We start from the raw sequence: 20,287 nt of genomic DNA, 5'->3' as shown, positions 1-20,287 counted from the left end.
AGATTTCTCACTACAATTGAACTCTTTCTAAAAGAAGGAGATTATACAGTTCTATTAATAATGCCACTTTATAGGCAATTCATTAAAAAGTTTATATTTAAAGAAGGTTGCCTTCGCAAAAGTGCTTCGGGATCCCACCATTGGGCAGAGGTATCTGTGCTTATGACTATCTTTGATGAAACCTATTGTAGAACATTGTGCACCCACCATGCAGATTGGCAGATGATGAGGTCCAACCGTGAATAGACAAATGGTGATGGAGGATGCTTGCAATAAGTCTAACCACTGGCAATCACTTGGGATAGCATTCCAACCCGTCGTTCTTTTTCCCACCGTGACACCTCAGGTTGGACACAGCCATATGCAAATATCTTCACCCTGGTGTAACATTCCATAACATAATGCTGACTCCTTGGTTGCTGTGTTCCAGATGTAGATTTATTGTTGATATGAAGTCATTAGATAAATAGACACAGCATATAATCAAGATAGTAGAATCCAGGAAAGGTTAAGGTAAAGGCCCCACCGGGAGCAGCTGCCCTGCTACTCAGCCTGAAAGGTAACTGACAAGTGCACTTAAATATACACGAATACAACTCTAGATGACATCACAGAGACAGGCTGAGCAGCAGAGAACAAGACACTAAGAAAGGACAATGAAGAGGGGAAAGCAGGATACAACACCTGCTCCAATGGGAACAGTCCAGCCAGAACTGCCAAGCCAGGAACCGGAACACAAGCATCCTGGGACCGGTTTCATCCTGATCGGAGCTTATGAGTTAGGTGTAGCTTGGTTTCAGTGACACAGCGAGCAGGAGACCCATGTCTGGGCAGACCCATGGCCACTTAACACCTTGGCTGCTAGGGGGTTTTCCCGTCCTGCGCTGAATATTCTACTTTTGCATTGTTCATGACAAGGTCAACTCGTCATAAGCACAGCGCAGGTAAAACCCATGACGAGTTGACCTTGTCATGAGCACTGAAGGGAATAACATCAAACACACAAAATGTGTTGAGAAAAATGATTGCAATAATAAGTCCAAACACTTGCAATCGCTCGAGGCAGCATTCTATAGATGTATTGGTGTGAAAAAGAAAGATGGCTTGGAATGCTGCCTCACGAGATTGCCAGTGGTTATATCTATCAGAGCATTCCTCTCATCACCGTTTATGAGTTCAAGAGCCAACCGTAGACATCTGACCGCCTGACTGTGGGCAGGAAAAGCGAGCCTAGAGGGCCTTGTGTAGCAGAAGGATAACATTGAAGGATTTAGTGGCGTAGCTAGGCCTTGGGCTGTCCGACCGTCCCAGCGTTTCCTTCCCACGATGGGCGAATTTAAGAGCAAAGGTAGGGGGTGGGAGGCTGCCAGCCGCCGCCCCCAAAACTGGGGATGACCATAAATGGTGCGCAACTGGAAGGATTTCTATTCCATTCAAATGTGCAAGCAGAATGTTCTAGAGTCCAGAATCCACAACATGAATGGACAAGTGCCCCGACATGGCATGTTTGGATTAGTGGATGATGATCTCATTGCTGATAAAGCTCCAGCACCAATCAAATGATAGATCTTTTTATATTTAGAAGCCATTGGCTTTCAAGAACAAGATTGCAAACGTGTGACTTCAGAATTTGCCTGTAGAGGGCAAACTGTGGAGCAATTGTCGTGCAAATTTAGTTCCCGAGAGTGAGGGCTGAATGTGTGTTCATTAGTATGGTGCTAAACTGTGATGAGTTAACAGAGGGAACTGTGGTTCTTCCACTGCTTGGACAGTAGAATTCAGATGCTTGTTCTGTGGGTTGCAGATGCCTGGATCTGGATCCCTGGGTTCTGAGGCTGGGCAAAGCCTTATCTGTAGTCTCTTTGTCTTGTGCATTGTGTGGTGAACTAGGAATGATGCAAATATGTTTATTAATGACAGAGGTCAGAGCAGGTGAAGCACATTAAGCTCCAGGCTCATGAACCTCACACAAGCTTGATGTTACAGAGCTGTTGTTCATTGACTCAACTTCTTGAATACTAATAAATGATGGAAGGGCTGGCCACCAGTCACAGCCATCTGATAGCAATGCTCACATTTTGGCTGACTGCCTGTAGTATGCTAATTATTAGAAGGTTTTTATTCTATTCCTTTAAGTGTATTTCTTTAGGTGGCATGCATCCTTTTGAATGTGTTGGCATTCTATGTTCTATTACATGCTGGTATAGAATGGAGTGTACTTTACTGATGGTCAGTTTCCTGCTTGCTACTGATCTATTCAGACGTGCTCTTTACTCGGAATAAATCTACTTTCATTGCCCTATCTGCCAGCTGTCACCAAATGACATCTAAATTAAAATCCATAGAGATCATACATGTGCAGGCAGTATGACAACTGGGGCTGATGCTGTCGCTGTAACTATGGCAGCCACCGTCGCTTTTCTTTGGGATCCAGGTTTGGCTACTAGCATCATTGAGGGCTTCACCCTCGTGTCCTGATTGATTTATGGGTCTGCCAACTTTCACTTCTTCCATTTCAGAAAATTCTCATGCTGGCAATACTTAAAACTTCAGCACATGCAATAATCCCATGGTGTTTGCACTGTGGAAATGCCATAGTTGCCGGCATCTGAAATCCTCTCTGACCTCAATAGATTTCGTTATTTCACAACATGACTCGTCTTCTGCCCTCCACAAGAAAATGTGACCATGACCTGCATCCACCAGGAACTCCATCAGCTCTCCATCTAGCCTAGGATAACATTTAAATTAATGTGCCTTGAGTATAAAGCTATCCACCTGAACCACCCGCCTTACCTTGCTAGCCTTCTTGCGATCTCTCGAGGTCGAAAAGGCTTCATGATTTCAACTCTCAAGTTCAAAAGCTCTGAAAATTTCAAGCAAATTTTCTGTGGATCTGCCTCTTATTTCTGGAACGTCCTCCGGCTTTGATCCAAAATTAACTCATCCTCCTACGCTGCAAAAACAATTCCAAACACATCTCTTCCACAGCCTCCTGATTGCCTTAGACTTGGATCTCATGCAGTTCCTGAGAATTCTCTCCACCCAATCTCATAAATTCTTATAATTCTGTTGTTCTTCTCCTTGTTTCTCCACCTCTCCTTCATATCACTGAATTTTGTAGTTATGTGTAATGTGACGTAATGCATCTCAGTGATGGAGCACTAGATACAGCTTGCAAATTGATTAGTAACTATCCTCTTTGTTATGCTTAATTTTAAATCTGGTGACCGCTCAGCCAAGAAAAGGATCTACTCAGCTCAAAGGAGAGGCAGTCAGCAGTCCTTAAGGGTTATTCTTATGTCTCCTATATACAATTAGACTTCCTGTCAATGAAAAACATTGTTGAGGTGGATGGAATCTGCCCAATGACAATCTAGGCATGAACTGTGCAGTTTTATGCCGTCTGATTGGTCAAAACGTTCTACAGTTGATTTGTGATTCAGCGTTTCATCCAATGAAATTGGCTGAAGTTACCTGTGCCTGACTTTGATTGGTTGATGGTGGATTGGTGGTGCAATGAATCCAGGTAGAATGAACTCTCTTGGGTGAATCCTCTTGGGATTCTCTCGATTCTGCCTACCCCCTCAAATATTCTACTGGTGTATCTGTTGTTTTGTACAGTAACATTAGAGTATTGTTTTGAAAATTAACTTTTAGACCTTTGTCAGTTTTAAAACTAGATCTTATATCCTCAGCTAAGGATTCATAGGCACAGATCTAACTCTTTTTATTCAAAGTTTAAGAGATATTTGCCATTTACAGTTCCGACAGGGGCAACAATGCATCTGATACTAAATATATCAGACCCATCTTTACAGGTTACATGACCTTACCTGGCTCAGGTACTAGTGGCTCCAAGTGACCAAAACGGGGCTAGGGTTGCATCTTTTGGAAGAAGGGCAATAAGGGAACACATTTCCCCATGGCTGATCCTTCCAAAATCCCAAAGAAACCATTGACGGAAGATCAGAACACTCTCCGTCAGTCGATACCGGGCTGCCCCCAGAAGCCAGGTTTTGGAAGCCCTTGGAGCAATTCTTGTATCTTTGGTTCTTAGCAACCATTTCTTCTATTAATGGACGTACAAGCCACACTCTGCGCTAATAAGGTGTGTATTTGTGGCCACTCCTGGCTGAAGTCTGGTAAACACCTAGCATTGCCAAAAACTGCCATTAAACTAGGGTTATGCTGTGGATAAACCCGTGGGCCCTACGCACACAGCATTCTCTCGCACATGCTGGATTTCGCCTCTGCTAGTCGGTCTCTTGGCCCAGCTACTTTAGGGTCTCCATGTAAAACAGGGCTGAGGCTGCTTTTTAACAGGGGGCCTCATTTTAAGCCTCAGGGAGATGGAAGAGAAAGGGGCAGTTTCAAGGACGGGACAAAGTCAATTTTAGGGCTCAGGGCGGGTGTGAGGGATGGGGGTAGGGTAGCTTTTGGGGCAGGGACAGAGTGTTAGGGCTTAGTGTGAGGGGTCAGGGTAGTTATAAGGGCTGGGGCAGGGTGGATCACAGTGCTGGGGTATCAGGTGTTACGGCGCCGGGCAGGTGGGCGGGAATATGCAATTACCACTCGTATCCCTTTAGCAATCATGCCTTTGCACCAAAACTTGTTGTAAAGGTATGCATGGTAAAGGCATGTGTGGTACAGACCGCGTTGTTAAGGCATGCATGGCTTAGGCATGCATGGTTGTATCATACAACCATCTAGTGGAGAAGTGTGGCTCACTGGTTAGAGGAGGCATACCCTGAAGCAGAGATCAGACCCAGGACCAGGGTACAATTCCCGACGCAGCAGGGTCTTGAGCCCAATTGTCCACGGACTCGATAATTCTCGCTTCGGTGCCCACTCTAATCACGGGTTCACACTCTGCAACTCTGGGCATTAGCTTGCTTAATCTCCACAACGGCCCCCCCGCGGCGGGATGCCTGTCTTTCACCTTGGGGATGCCCAGTACGGGTTATCTTACAGGGAAAAGCCAGGACGGGTTCCCAAGGCAAGCGCCGAGATGCCCTAGGGTAAGTCGAGCGCTATATAAGAACACACATACATACATCTAGTGGACATTTGTGTGAATGGATGGAAGCTTAACCCCTTGCCCGCGGCTGGAATTTCGTTCCTGTGCGGCACATTCCGATCGCGGGCGTGGTCATAATGGCTGGGAGCCGTCATCAGCACACGAGCACTGTGTGCCATGACGGTTCCTGGCCGTCATCAGCATGGAAGGGGTTAACCAATCAAATTTTTGCCTGGTCTTCCTGGAACAATTAAGGTATCATTGACAAGTAGGTGTTTCTCAGGTTCTCCCAGGGTTTATCAATTTAGATAGATTTGAAGAGACACCTCTATTTGTTGCCTGTGTATCTCCAGGACCAAAGGATCTTAAATCTCTGACAGATGGCCCCCTCACTACAGCATCCGATATATGTTCCCATGGGAGTCCCAGAAAACCACCTACTTGGTAATGATACCTTCATTTTTCCAGGAGGACTAGGCAGAAATGTGACTGACTAAGCTTCCTTCCATTCGCACAAATGTCCACTAGATTCACTATCTGCTGCTGGAATTGAGACAAATCAAGGACTCGGGCTGGTAGGGCTACACTTCTGGTATATTCAAATGTACAATCTGCTGTTTTTTAAAGATCAAACCTAGCCAAAACACAGTGGAACACTGTACAAGGTCAAAGGCAAAGGTGCAGTCAGCGAGTCGTTGGCGAGGGAACAGAGTTCTGAAAATGGAACTCTACTATTAATTGTGATGTACTCAGTGCTTAATTTGAGCAGGTGGTTTCTGGTGCTCGGCAATGGCACTTAATTGTCAACACTGTGGCTTGTAACAGTCTGACACAGGGTGGCGCTGTCTGTCTAATTTAAAGATGGGCACATCAGTTGGTTATTAATTAATGATACATTTAAAAGGATTATTAACTGCGGCCGAAGGCATTCTCATAGCTTTAGGGGTGTGGAATAGTCTGAATTGTCGCACTTATAGGTGTGTGATGGTTGGTAGTTTTGTTGGTACTGTCATTGGCAGCCCTGTGAGCAGCAATATGTGGTGCACATGCAGTGGCCTCCTGAAGAGGACCCTGGCATGTATATTTTCACAAATTAATCACTGGATATAGTGTTCTTCAAAGAGGCATGTCAAGTCAAGTCAAGTCATAACATTTATATAGCGCACTACATACCCAGAGGGTTTCAAGGCGCTTAGGAAGGGGAGGGGGATTATTTGTCAAATAACCACGTTTTAATCTGCTTTCTGAACGCTAGGTGATTCTGGGTGAGGCGAAGGTAAGCGGGGAGTGAGTTCCATGTTTTGGCAGCCAGGTATGAGAAGGATCTGCCTCCCATGGTGGTCTTGTTGATGCGAGGTACAGTGGCGAAGGCTTGGCTGGACGAGCGAAGTTGTCGGGAGGGGGTGTTAAAGGACAGTCGGGAGTTGAGGCATTCGGGTCCGATGTCGTAGGCATATCTTCAGCAATTCCATAAATTGAAACCGGGTTGACGCGGTCCTGATCTATTGCTTTGTTCTTTCTTTTTTTTGCACTTACATGGGGAGCAAGTTACCGAGACAGAGGTGTGGGGCTCGGTGGTTAGTTGTGACGATAGAGCAAGCTTGCTAGGGCAGCCAGGGAAGTTCTATCTGGATGGGAGTGATGTGGTCATATTTCATCCAGTCCTGGATTAGAAGAGCAGCATTTAGGATGCTTGCTACTCACCCGTGAGGGTCTCAAGGCGCTGGGGGAAGAGGGGGTGGCTCCGGGTCAGTCGAAGAGCCAGGTCTTGCGGTTCTTCCTGAACGTGTGCAGAGTCGGGGAGCGTCTGATGTTCACAGGGAGCTCGTTCCAGGTTTTTGCTGCGATGTAGGAGAAAGCCCTCCCGCCGGATCTGTTTCTGCGGATGCTTTTAGGTGTGACCAGTGTGGAGTCTGGGAGGCCCCAGAGCATAATGTTACCATCATTCAACTCCAAGAGTCCATGGATTGAGGAGCACTTCTAAAGATGCATTCTGGGAGGAATAGTTTGACTTTCTTTCTTTGGGAGAGCTGGTACCTGCCAGTCTTGGTTTTATTGGAGCTTTGTCTCTTGTGATAAGGTGAGTGTCTTGGGCATGTCTTAGTGTCTTGGCTTGTAATGAAAGTTGGGTTTCAAATGCATCCAGGTTCCTGTCATTGAGGCAGGTTTAGACTTGTTGTTACTTGTTATTAGTGAATAGCATAGATTATGTTTTAGTGGGGTTCAGCTTTAAGCAGGGACCAGACCTCCAGATCTGATCAGGTGCCTGCAGCTTCTGAGTCTTTGCATGTCCAAGGTGCCTTTTACCACCGGTGATTGCTTCCTCAGCTCCTCCTGTATTTACTGTACTACCACAGACAATGGTTCAAGTGACCTGATCTTTGTACTTTGATTTTCTTTTAGCGTTAGACAATATCAAATTATATCCATCTTCTTGAACTGAATAACACCAGAAGTCAATCTTGTCTCAAATAATTAATCAATCAAACATCTGTAAAGCACAGCACTTCACCCATGAGGGTCTCGGGTGGTGGAGTTGTTTGCTGCTGTGTGGATATTCATCAGGGTTGTTGATACGTCCGGGGTCCAGGGCTCGGAGGTCAGAGGCGGTGTACCTCAGTGGGTGGAAGAACCAGGGGTCCTGGTGCTGGACGCTGTCCAGGCGCAGACGGGTGGAGACTGGCTTGCCTTTGGGCAGCTCATCAGTTATGCTTCATGTCACCCACATGAAGGGGCCGATGCGGTTGTAAGTCTGAGCCTTTGCGACCGCATCTTAATATGCTGATCGGATTCCTTTCCGACTGCCTCATTGCAATGGAGGCGGTCGGAAAGGGATTCAACCAGTCATTCCGGCTGGCTTCCGACGGGCCAGTCGGAATGCAGCCTGTAATCCCAAGGACTGCTCAATCCACCCTTGGGATTACGATGTTGGGTTTTGGCAGCCTTTCCCATGCCCCCCTTTCTGACACAGAAAGGCTGTCGGAACTCGCATTTGGGTGCCCCCCGCAGGGCCCCTTTGTGTGCACGGCCTCCGGTTGGAGGACGAGGGGGCACCTACAGTGCCTCCCTGTTGATCCCTGCACCTTGTGGCAGGTACCCTGAGTTGCCTGCCATGGGGTACAAGGATGAGCTGCATCTCCCATTGTCCAATGGGAGCATGCATCCCGTCTGGTTTATGCTCCCATAGTGAAATATAGACATTCGACCGAACAGTGTTCAGTCACATCCTAATGGGCCGAACGGGTCTGCCGACCGGGTGTCGGTCGGTCCAATGACCGAGATGATGTCGGGCAGAGACGACTCCGCCGGACACCGTAATCAGCCCCTAATGTGTTCTTTTAATTCTTTTAATGGAATTATTTAAACTATGCAGATTTCGTTCCTCTCCATGGTGCAGTGGTAGATGATGAGAAAGTATAACTATCCCTGATTTGACGCCGCTTAAGTTGACTTGACTCAAGCGCCTACGGAGTGCCTGTGTTGTTCTGGGTGCTCCTCGGGGTTTGTGGTGTTATTTTGTCTCTCTCTCTCCTGTGTTGAACATTTAAAGAACCCGAGGTGTGCCATGTTATGCTGGGGATGTTTCCAATGCTGAGGGGTCAGAGTCCTTGTGGTGTTATTGTAGGTTTCCCTCCAGGGTTGAGTATATAAAGTGTCTGTGGTGTGTGGTATTTTGTGGGGTTTCATCTGTGCTGAGTATGTGAAGTGTCCAAGTCATGCTGGGTTGTCGTGGTCGCTTCCAGTGCTTGGTGGACAGCAGAGGTTTGTGGTCTCATTCGCACACCACGTCCAGTTTGGGGTTTAGAAGGTGAGAAGGTGTCTGGTATTGAATTGTAGGTCTTGTGACATTCGCAGCTCATGTTTAAGGCTGGCTGGGCCAGGGACACGTCCCACAGTGGGGCTTTTGGTGCTTATATCTTTAGATTGTTGTGTCTCTCCTGCCAACAGACCAGAGGTGTTCAGGACAAGTGAGAGGTTTAGATGTTTGCCTTATGAGGTTTGGCCGATATATTATTTTCTGTATTCTCACTCCAGCTTTCAGAAATCCACTATTCTGAAAATCACTCTTTCTCTTATTCCCACATTTCCCAAAAGATGGACATTTTTTACGAGTTGGTTCTCCAGCTGGTCAGACCCATTGGTGGGAGAGAGATGTCTACGTGGCCTTCCTATCACAGGTTCAAGCCCTGGTCTACATGACGCAGCCTTTCATCCCTTTGAGGTTCATAAAATGAGTGCCAGTTATGTGGGCGTGCTAGCAGTCCTTGGTTACCCTTCGTTCTATGTTTAGATCCATATATTCAGGGCTCTAAGTGGGCCGGGTCTCACCGGTGCTGAGCAAAAGCAGTTTTTTGAGGGGCCTCGAAACGGGTCTCTTTCGGGCTGTGTTTTGTGCCCTGGCACAGGCGGTCCCTTTGTTACCAGACTGCAGTGACAGCAGGCACGTGGATGTGCGCTGCTCACACTCACTTCTCACTAGTGGAGAAGTGACGGCATGACGTCATGCCATGTGAGCGTTCGAGGGGAAGGGAAATCCTTTAAAGAGTCATTTTATCTCTGGATTCCCCTTCTCTTTTGAAACTCAGAAGCAGCAACATTGTCGTGGTGTCAGCAGGGCTTTAAGTGGAAGCTTTTTCAATATTATATACAACAAGTCATAGTTGCTGCTTATTTATCTTACGCAACAAACAACCATTGACAAAGGCAATAGTCGTGCCTTGTTCTGGTATGATGTTACTTGTTGTATCATATATCTGGATGCAAAACAGCAAAATACAAGTTGGGTGGCACAATATGTTAAGCACAGATTTTTATCGTATGTGTTTTAAGCCACTCCCTTAATTACATTGGCCACGCCCCTTTGACAGACCCCCAGTTTTTTCATCCCACTTAAAGCCCTCATATATTGATTCTTTCTCCGTTGTCCCTTCCGTAAGGGCAGCGTGGCTCTCACTGGGCCTTCATGGCTGGCCCTGCTGGCTCTGCGCACACAGGCTGCCAGGTCCTCGACAGCCCTGGGGTCTGCGATGTAGCAAGTGTGTGCATTAGTTTTACAGCTATAGTGTAAGCTGTCACAAAGTACTCATGACAGGAATCAGTGCAGACATTTCAACTGAATACCATTAAAGGTTATTCCTTCCTGTGTAATGTTTGTCGGTTTATGGGGTACAGTTCATGGGGTAGTTAAAATAAATGCAAAGCACTTTATAGGTAAAATTAAGGAGCTACATGGATGTCCCTTTATGGCCACTACGTAGACGAAGAGAAACAAGTACAGAAGTTTACATTTGGGATGCATGATGAAATCTGGCCTATCGCACTTACTGCTAACACATGTAAAGGTACCACTGACGTATCCAATGAACACAGGACCCAGGGCTGTGATTTTTAGGAGAGAGGTAAGGAGAACTTTAAGTACTCCACTGCCATCTGGACTCCTCGGGGTTCTCATCCCACAATAATAGGGCCGGGGAGGAGGGCCTTGCTAAAGGTGGAACCCCCACCTCTGTCGGTGACATCATGTGGTAATCGTTCGTGTCACCAAAAATGGCATTGGGCAGTACACCCAACGAAGACTGCTAGGTCAGCCACCATTCTCTCAGCATCTACTCCGGGAAAGATGACCGTGTAAACCATGATGGATCCCCTGATGTGCTGGAAGGAAACCCCATCTCTCCTCCTTACGGAGGACACCAGGACAAATATAAGGCATCTCAATAGCATGTAATGGATCCCATATTTATAGCCAGGGCACAAGTCCTATAAAAAGAAGTGGGGGGATTTATTTATTTATTTATTTATTTTGAAAGTTTTATATAGCGCGGACAAGATCCTTGCAGATATCAGAGCGCTTTACACAGAGAAGTACATGGGCATGGTTAAACAGATAAATCAATAGGTCAAATAATACAAGTAGGTGGCAACTAAGCCCAAATAGGTGGCTACAAGGCCACACATGTGAGTAATAGAGCAGTTAATACAAAATCAAAAGGGTCAAACAAGTAGTATAGATCGGTGCAGAGTACTAACAGATAGTAGTTCAGGTGTATTTAGCCATGAGGATAGCTTTTACTTCATTTTTAAAGAGTGTGGTGGAAGAGATAAGTCTTGTTTCGGGCGGGAGAGAGTTCCAGATCCTGGGCGCCATTCCCGAGAAGGAGCGCTTATATGTTTTTTCCTTCCGGAATCTTCGAGGTTTCAACAGAAGATTGTTTGAGCTTCTGGTATTTGTAGCTCCTCCAGAGATTGTCAGTTTCTGAGCGAGGTATCTGGGTGAGTTTAGATGTACCGCCTTGTGTGTCAGGCAGGCGATTTTCAGATGTATTCTAGCTTCAAATGACAGCCAGTTCAGGGATCTCAAGTCCGGGGTAATATGGGAGTGTTTTTTTGACCCAGTGATGAGTCTCGCTGCAGCGTTTTGAGAAGCTCTTAGGGGTGCAGTTGTAGTTAGGGGGAGTCCACAGAGGGCGATGCTGCCGTATTCAATTCGAGGGATGACTAGTGCTTGTACTGCGGTTTGGAAGTCTTTGGCTGGGAGGAAGGGTTTAAGTTTCCTGGAAGTTTGATCCCTTTGTTGCCTTGCTGATATGTTGCTGCATGCTCAAATTGGTGTCGAGTGTTATGCCTAGGGATTTTGCTGAGTCCACGATGGTGGGTTGGACATTGAGTGCAGTTAGGTCTTTAAGCCAAATTTGAGCGGTGGAGGCCTTCGCTGGAGGTGAGATCAGAAGGAATTCTGTTTTCAGGGCATTGAGTTTGAGATGATTATCGGCCAGCCAGGATTGGGTGCATCTGATCGTTGAGTTCAGGAGCAAGATGTCCTTGGGGGGCTGTAATTTGAGATAGGATGCTTGTAGCAAGGTGGTGAGCGGTTCCATGACTAGGTTGAATAGAGTTGGGGATAGCGAGGATCCTTGGGGGACACCTAGCGTTACGGGTATTGGCGAGGACATCCTGTTGTTGCTCTTGAATTTCTGCGACCTGTTGTAAAGAAAGGAGGTGAACCACTTGAGAACAGTTCCAGATAAGCCCATTCTTGTGTTTAGGAGCTCTAGTAGATTCTCATGTTTAACAGTATCAAATGCTGAGGAGAGATCAAGGAGGATGAGGAGGCAGGTGTCGTTCCGGTCTAGCATTTGAAGTGCGTCGTCAATTATGTGAGTCATAGCCGTTTCTGTACTATGCCCTGCTCGGAAGCCTGACTGATGCGGGTTGAGAAGATCAAATTGATCAATGTGTTTGACCAATTGTAGTTGTGCACATTTTTCCAGCAGTTTGGCGAGGGTGGGAATGTTGGTAATGGGACGGTAGTTGTTGAGATCAGAGGGGTCGACTGTAGGTTTCTTTAGGAGAGGTGTGACCTGACCAACTTTTAGTGAGTCAGGTATGCTTCCCTGTTGGAGAGAGCTGTTGATAATTTTAGTCCAGAGGGATAAGCAAGGGGGTAAAGTCTTTTACTGCTGCAGCAGGAAGGGGGTCCGTGAGGTGATTGGATGGTTTCAGGGTGCTGAGCAGTTTGCCAATTTCTTCTTCTGAGTATGTGCCAAAGGTTGACCATGTGGCATTGTTTTTTGGTTCAGTGGCTGCTAGGCACTGTGGTTTGGAGTAGAGGCTTGCGTCAATAAGGAGGTCGCTCTTTATGTTGTATTGGATTGACCAACTTAGTCAGTATGCACGTAACCTCATGACTCGTGCCATCACAGCAGATGACGTCATGATGCATGACATTCGACGTGGCATCACAGTAAGTGACATCACAAAAAGGGACATCACAAGAAATTACATCAGATGCTAAGATCTCACACATATGTTTATCAGGTGCATCATGAGTACATTTAAATGCGTTATGAATTTAACAATGAGATTTGGAGTTGGGCTTGTGCCAGACAAGTGGCGCAATCCTGGTGCAAAATCTGGGTCTCAACTAACACATTTTTTTAAAACCTGCCACAAAGAAATTGGCAACAAGGAACAGCATGGCTGTAGATCTGTTTTGCTTAATTGGTTGAAACTCTGCATTTTGAAATATTTTATGGGGTTAAAGCATCTGCTGCAGAGGTGCCCAATAAATCTCAGGCAAAAATAATAATGGTGAGATAACTCTGGAGGTCAACACATTTGTTGGAGAGATCTGTGTTTTGTGTAGTCTCAAATTTGAATCAAAGTACTATAGAACATTAAGTTGTCTGCTGCAAAACATAACCACCCACTGTGTTTTGGGGGGAACGACGGGCGTTTGAGGATTGTTGAACCTCTATTTTGTTGCTATCTTCTTCATGTTTGTTATTCATGATATTGCAACACACATGGTGGACATCTTATACAACGCTGTGAGCATAAATGTACCCCTTAATTATGCAACAGTGCTCTGATATGTGTGTGTTATAACGTGCCAACTGAAAATGCAATACAATACGTATAAAAAAAGATGTCTCTTGCAAAGCACATCATGTAACATGCAGATGACAGATTTGTATTTTATGTAGATAGCTAAGTGGATTACTGCTTTGAACACAGAGAGCCTTTTGGGACTTGAAGTTAATACATTGTAATCCTTCTAGTAGACCACAGTGAGCTATCAAGGGCATTTGACTCTTACCCCTGGTAACCCTTGGTAACCCTGACTGCCTCATGTAAAACATCTTGTACATGAATTTGCACACTTACATGATTTATTTTGAATGGATAATGTGTATATTATGTAAAGCGCTCTAACACACCGCATGGGATGCTTAGCACTATAAAAGAAATGGAATACTGCTATTTAAATTGGTATTTGTGTATATACTGGGACAGACCAACCCATCTGTCATTCTTACAAGTGCATGCACTTATAATCAAGGACTGAACAAAGAAAAACCATTCATCTCTTTATTACCTGTGAAGATATGACAAGCGCTGTGCTTTTGTTTCCGTACCCTTGAATTTGGATTTAAGTGTGACGTTTCTGGTCGCCTCCAGCCTGATACTAGATCAAAAGGGGCCTGATGGGCACTTAACATCTGCCTTTTCTGTTTGGCACAGCTGGAGGTGGAAAAAAAGCCCCCTGGCTGCCTGCAAGTTGCTTCTGAGAATGGAAAGCAGACAACGGCCAGGAGCTGCTGAACGTGTCCCATGTCAGGAACATTATACTGGGACAAGTTCAACATATTTCTGTGGGACCCAACTTCTTGGCAGGGTGGACGGTGTCCACTCTGTGAAAACAGTGGGTGGACGCTGTGTACCCGCGTGTACCCCCGACTCGTGCCCTGTTTGTAGCGCACGAACACAGCTCATGAATGATGAAGCACTGAACCGAGGGCACGGAGAACGTGCAATAATCAAACCCTTGTGCCATAAACTGCTAGCAATAAATCTTTTGTGTTTTTTTAGCATCCATTGAAGTGCTGCACCGCAGAGTCAGGCAATTTTAATTTCATCGCAGTATTTATTTCAAAATAATTTACAAATATTTCACTAATTATAGTTCCCCTTTTGTTGTGTTTGCAGACCCTGGTGATTCAATGCACAGCTTAACTTTGACTTGTTATTCTAATTGTTTACAGAGGCAGAGCAGAGCGCAAGAGTGTTCACATGAGTCAATCCAATGCCTTTCCCTGCAGATTACTTCGACACGTTTCGCCTTCTGATTTCCATTTTTGCAGAACAGAACCAGGGACTGTTAATAAGGGAAACAGCCACTACAACGCGGCCATTTCCACGCATACACTTAACAACGCATGCTTTACAACCCATGCGTGGTTACCACGAACAGCCGTTACCACGCATTCCTTTACTACAATATACGTAGTAAAGTCATGTGTGTTAAAGGTAAAAATAAAAAAGGAGGCTTGGGGGGTCTCCCCCCCCAAAAAAGGGTGGTTTTCAAAAAGGGGGTTTGGAGGGTCTCCCCCCCCAAAAAACGCACCAGAATCTGTCATTTTCTGATTCTGAAGAAAAAAGATGTGGAGGCAATCGGAGGCGTTAGAGGAAACGGAAAGACACTTCTGCTTCCTCTTTACGACGTGCAACGCAAATTGGAAGTGCTTGGAGTGGAGAGGACGTAGAGAGATAAGGTGGATTTTAGTAAACAAAAATCATGAATAAATAAATAAAGGAATGAGGGGGTGGTGTCTATCAGGGGTACATTTTTAGGGCTCAGGGGAGGGGTACTTGATAGAAGGGTTTGTGGGTGGGGGAATCGTGCGGGCAAGATTTTGAGTGTTACTAGCAGGGGTAATTCTTAGAAGGAATGGGGGCAGAGGTTTGCACAGTGGTACAGGGAAGGGGAATTATAAACAAGCATTTACAATGCAATGGTTTCGCCTTTGGAAAAGTTAGAGTTATTGGCATTGCTCATGACATTTCTTTTTTTTTTTTTTACTTATAAATAAACGGCATTGTTATTTACATTGCCAACAGCTCTCACAGCCCACACAGCTCTCTCAGCCCACACAGCCCACACAGCTCTCAGCCCACACAGCCCACACAGCTCTCTCAGCCCACACAGCCCACACAGCTCTCTCAGCCCACACAGCCCACACAGCTCTCACAGCCCACACAGCTCTCACAGCCCACACAGCTCTCACAGCCCACACAGCTCTCTCAGCCCACACAGCCCACACAGCTCTCAGCCCACACAGCCCACACAGCTCTCTCAGCCCACACAGCCCACACAGCTCTCACAGCCCACACAGCTCTCACAGCCCACACAGCTCTCACAGCTCTCACAGCCCTCACAGGCCACACAGGCCACACAGGCCTCACAGCCCTCACAGCTCTCACAGCCCTCACAGCTCTCACAGCCCACACAGCCCACACAGCCCACACAGCTCTCACAGCCCACACAGCTCTCACAGCCCTCACAGCCCACACAGCTCTCACAGCTCACACAGCCCACACAGCTCTCACAGCCCACACAGCTCTCACAGCCCACACAGCTCTCACAGCTCTCACAGCCCTCACAGCCCTCACAGGCCACACAGGCCACACAGGCCTCACAGCCTTCACAGCTCTCACAGCCCACACAGCCCACACAGCCCACACAGCCCACACAGCTCTCACAGCCCACACAGCTCTCACAGCCCTCACAGCCCACACAGCTCTCACAGCTCACACAGCCCACACAGCTCTCACAGCCCACACAGCTCTCACAGCCCACACAGCTCTCACAGCCCACACAGCTCTCACAGCCCACACAGCCCACACAGCTCTCACAGCCCTCACAGCCCACACAGCTCTCACAGCCCACACAGCTCTCACAGCCCACACAGCTCTCACAGCCCACACAGCTCTCACAGCCCACACAGCTCTCACAGCCCACACAGCTCTCACAGCCCACACAGCTCTCACAGCCCACACAGCTCTCACAGCCCACACAGCCCACACAGCTCTCACAGCCCACACAGCTCTCACAGCCCACACAGCTCTCACAGCCCACACAGCTCTCACAGCCCACACAGCCCACACAGCCCACACAGCTCTCACAGCCCACACAGCTCTCACAGCCCACACAGCCCACACAGCCCACACAGCTCTCACAGCCCACACAGCTCTCTCAGCCCACACAGCTCTCTCAGCCCACACAGCTCTCACAGCCCACACAGCTCTCACAGCCCACACAGCTCTCACAGCCCTCACAGCCCACACAGCTCTCACAGCCCACACAGCTCTCACAGCCCACACAGCTCTCACAGCCATCCGCCCACACAGCTGTCACAGCACAGCAGTTGCTCTCAGTGCAAGTGTGCACTGAAGCAGGTACTGTAGTAGAATTGGCCTATACCATGTACTGCACTGTGACATTTACACAGCACTTTATCCCCGGGCTGTGGAGCGCTCTGGTTTGCACGGAGACCCTAGGTGCAAAGGTTTAAGATGGCGCGGGTTCGAGCGTGACCAGTGCCTGTGATGCTGGGTGACGCGTGTGAGGTCTGGAGATGGGGACTCTGCGCAAGCGCAGATCGGCCCTCTTACGTGGCTGGTTATAATATACTACTTTGCACAAGCGCAGACATGCCCTGCCTCTTACATGGCTGCGCAGCCAAGTTTTAATGTGCTCCAGTTTTTTTTGCTGTTTGCAAAGTCCTCTTATTCCTGCTGGCACGGAGTGGCGCATCTTCGGCGTTTCAACCTGTGCGAGATTTGTTGAAGGAAGGAACAGATAGGAGAGGGGCTGCTCCATGACACTGTGGTTGCCTTGACAGTGGTTGCTCACTTTTTTTTGCTGGGGGAACGAACAGACAGGCTGACATTGCAGCACGCACACAGAAAGACGGACCTTAGACACTGCAGGCACACAGACCGACAGAGACTGCAGGCACACAGACAGACGGACACTGGAGGCACACAGACAGACAGACGGACCTCGGACACTGCAGACACACAGACAGGCTGACACTGCACGCACACAGACAGACGGACACTGCAGGCACACACACAGACAGACGGACCATGGACACTGCAGGCAGGCAGACAGCCGATCACCGCAGGCACACAGATAGACGGACATTGCAATCAGACAGATGTACACTGCAGGCGCACAGACAGCGGGACACTACAGGCACACAGACAGACGGACACTACAGGCACACAGACAGATGGACACTACAGGCACACAGACAGATGGACACTACAGGCACACAGACAGGCACCGTATCCTGGCCGGTTGACATTGTAAACCTAGACACAAGGGTTGTTTCTTATTCCTGCTGGCACGGAGTGGCGCATCTTTGGCGTTTCACCCTGTGCGAGATTTGTTGAAGGAAGGAACAGATAGGAGAGGGGCTGCTCCATGACACTGTGGTTGCCTTGACAGTGGTTGCTCACTTTTTTTTGCTGGGGGAACGAACAGACAGGCTGACATTGCAGGACGCACACAGAAAGACGGACCTTAGACACTGCAGGCACACAGATAGACAGAGACTGCAGGCACACAGATAGACGGACACTGGAGGCACACAGACAGACGGACCTCGGACACTGCAGACACACAGACAGGCTGACACTGCACGCACACAGACAGAGGGACACTGCAGGCACACACACAGACAGACGGACCACGGACACTGCAGGCAGGCAGACAGCCGATCACCGCAGGCACACAGACAGACGGACATTGCAATCAGTTTCGTCTGAATTAGATCAGAGCTGTGGGAAACGGCACCTCCCAAACACACACTCACGCACACACGCGGGGCGGGCAGCTGTGCTCCAATATTAAGGGCATCTCGCAGGAGCTAACTGCGAACTTAATTACTGTCTAACTCACCACAAGATGCGTGCCAGCATTTACCGTCTCCAGCGCCTACGATTAAAAGGCTCCACCGGCCATAAACTATTCTTGGAGAGGGCGACGCGCACAATGATGGCGGCATCCCTAACTCAATTAAAACACGAATTTCTCGACCATAATCATTTTCAAACCTACTATTCACATAATACCCACCCGTCCTAGAACCAACGGAAGAAAGCATTGAGCCCCTTCCTGTGCTAAATAAAGTGTTCCGTCCGTACCGGAAGGGGCTGAGATGCTCGGTCAAACTAAAAAAAACGTGCTACCGGAGGGCGGTTCTTCATGTCCACAAAATTCAGACCAGCGATCACACAAGTTCCCTTTGATCGGCTTTACAAGACCAAAGAGTGCCATCAACCCCTCACCATTGCGAAACCCGGACGAAATGGCAGAGCACGCTTTGGTTCCCGCCTCCCCATGCTGTCGAAAAGACAAAGAAGAAAGACTAGCACTGCATAGACAAACAAACGAACACATTTTTTGTGTACTCTGCACGCCCCACCCCTTCCTCCTTAACAAGCAACAAGATAGAAGCAGTTTACGTGGTGAATGGGGTTCAAAATGGGGAGATTTGCACATCAAATGAAAGTCGGGGCTTGTGTGAAACCAAACAATATTATGGACCTCAGAGGATACAAAGCGAGGCAGACGGAGAGTGAAAGGGGAGGGGGAGCGGGAACGGGCACACGGGGAGGGGGGCTGAACGTCAGAGGATACAAAGCGAGGCAGGCAGAGAGTGAAAGGGGAGGGGGGGCGGGAACGGGCACACGGGGAGGGGGCTGAACGTGAAAACACATTTATAAAACAAAATGCTCACAAGGAACAGGGCTCCACTGGGAACAGAAGTGCTTTTGGGTCTGATGGGGGCAGCGAGTGGGGCGGAGTAATTAAATGTGACAGGGCGATTGGATGCAGTACACGATTGTGTCCGATTGCAGTTAAAGGGCCTTTCTCTGGGCAGGTTGTGTTGGGATGAAACTGGGAGGCTTTTGCTAGGGTGAGGAGTGAGCTATGGGTGTGGAAGGAAGTCGCACGATTGATGGAGCAGCATATTAGCACTCTCTCCCTGGGCTCCAACTGGTGCTTACGGTGTTAATAAAGCGAGGAACCGAGCCACTGCTGTGCGGTACTTCTCATTTTTAAAGCGGGGGTGAGCGAGTACCTTTTTTTTCTAAGAAAGTTCGCATGAAGAGTGTTTCTGATGCTCGCCCCGTATTCAGGCCTCGCACCATCCGCTTCTTCGGGGACGGTAAGGTCTTCAGCAGGAGGGGGGCGGGAACGGCCACACACTGACAGTGGAGGGGGGGGGAACGGGAAAAGACACACACGGACATAAGGCAAAAAGCACTCATGCAAGCAGGAAGGCGGGTGCCGGCTCAATGCCGGAACAGATTCGGGGGCGTTCCCGGCTTTTGGCTGACGTCGTGTGACGTAGCCAAAAGCCAAAAATTCTCGGGAACGCCCCCGAATCTGGTCCGGCATTGACGGACAGTCCCGTCTTCCAATGGCTAGCCTCCATTTATGGAGCTAGCCAATGAAAGACGGAGGCCGTTCCTGTCTCCCGTATATATCTCAATAGGTTTTCGCCTGCGCGAAAAAGATGCGCAGAGCGCATCTTTTCGCCAGGCAAAACCTAAAAAGGAGGGCGCAAGAGAACATGTAAGGAATTGGGGCAGGGATCAAAGAAAACCTATACCATGAAAGTGCAATTATCATGCATAGTTTTACAACGAAAATCGTTGTAAAAGTATGCGTGATAAAGGCATTTTCGTGGTTAAGGAAATGCGTGGAAATGGCATTCACGTTGCAACGCATGCTTGGAAAAGGCATGCGTTGCAAAGGAATGCGTTGTAACGTCATACAACCGTTAATAATAAGTCGGGTCTGCATCAGAGCAGGCAGAGGAGAGAAGCAGGAACTCCACTTTAAACAGGTTGAGCTTTCGGGGTTGATGTGACATCCAGGCCTAAAAGGCCTTAAGAACTTTGTTCATG

Source organism: Lissotriton vulgaris, chromosome 8, assembly GCF_964263255.1.
Source record: "Lissotriton vulgaris chromosome 8, aLisVul1.2, whole genome shotgun sequence".
NCBI lineage: Eukaryota > Metazoa > Chordata > Amphibia > Caudata > Salamandridae > Lissotriton > Lissotriton vulgaris.
Note: the sequence above shows the minus strand (reverse complement) of the source record.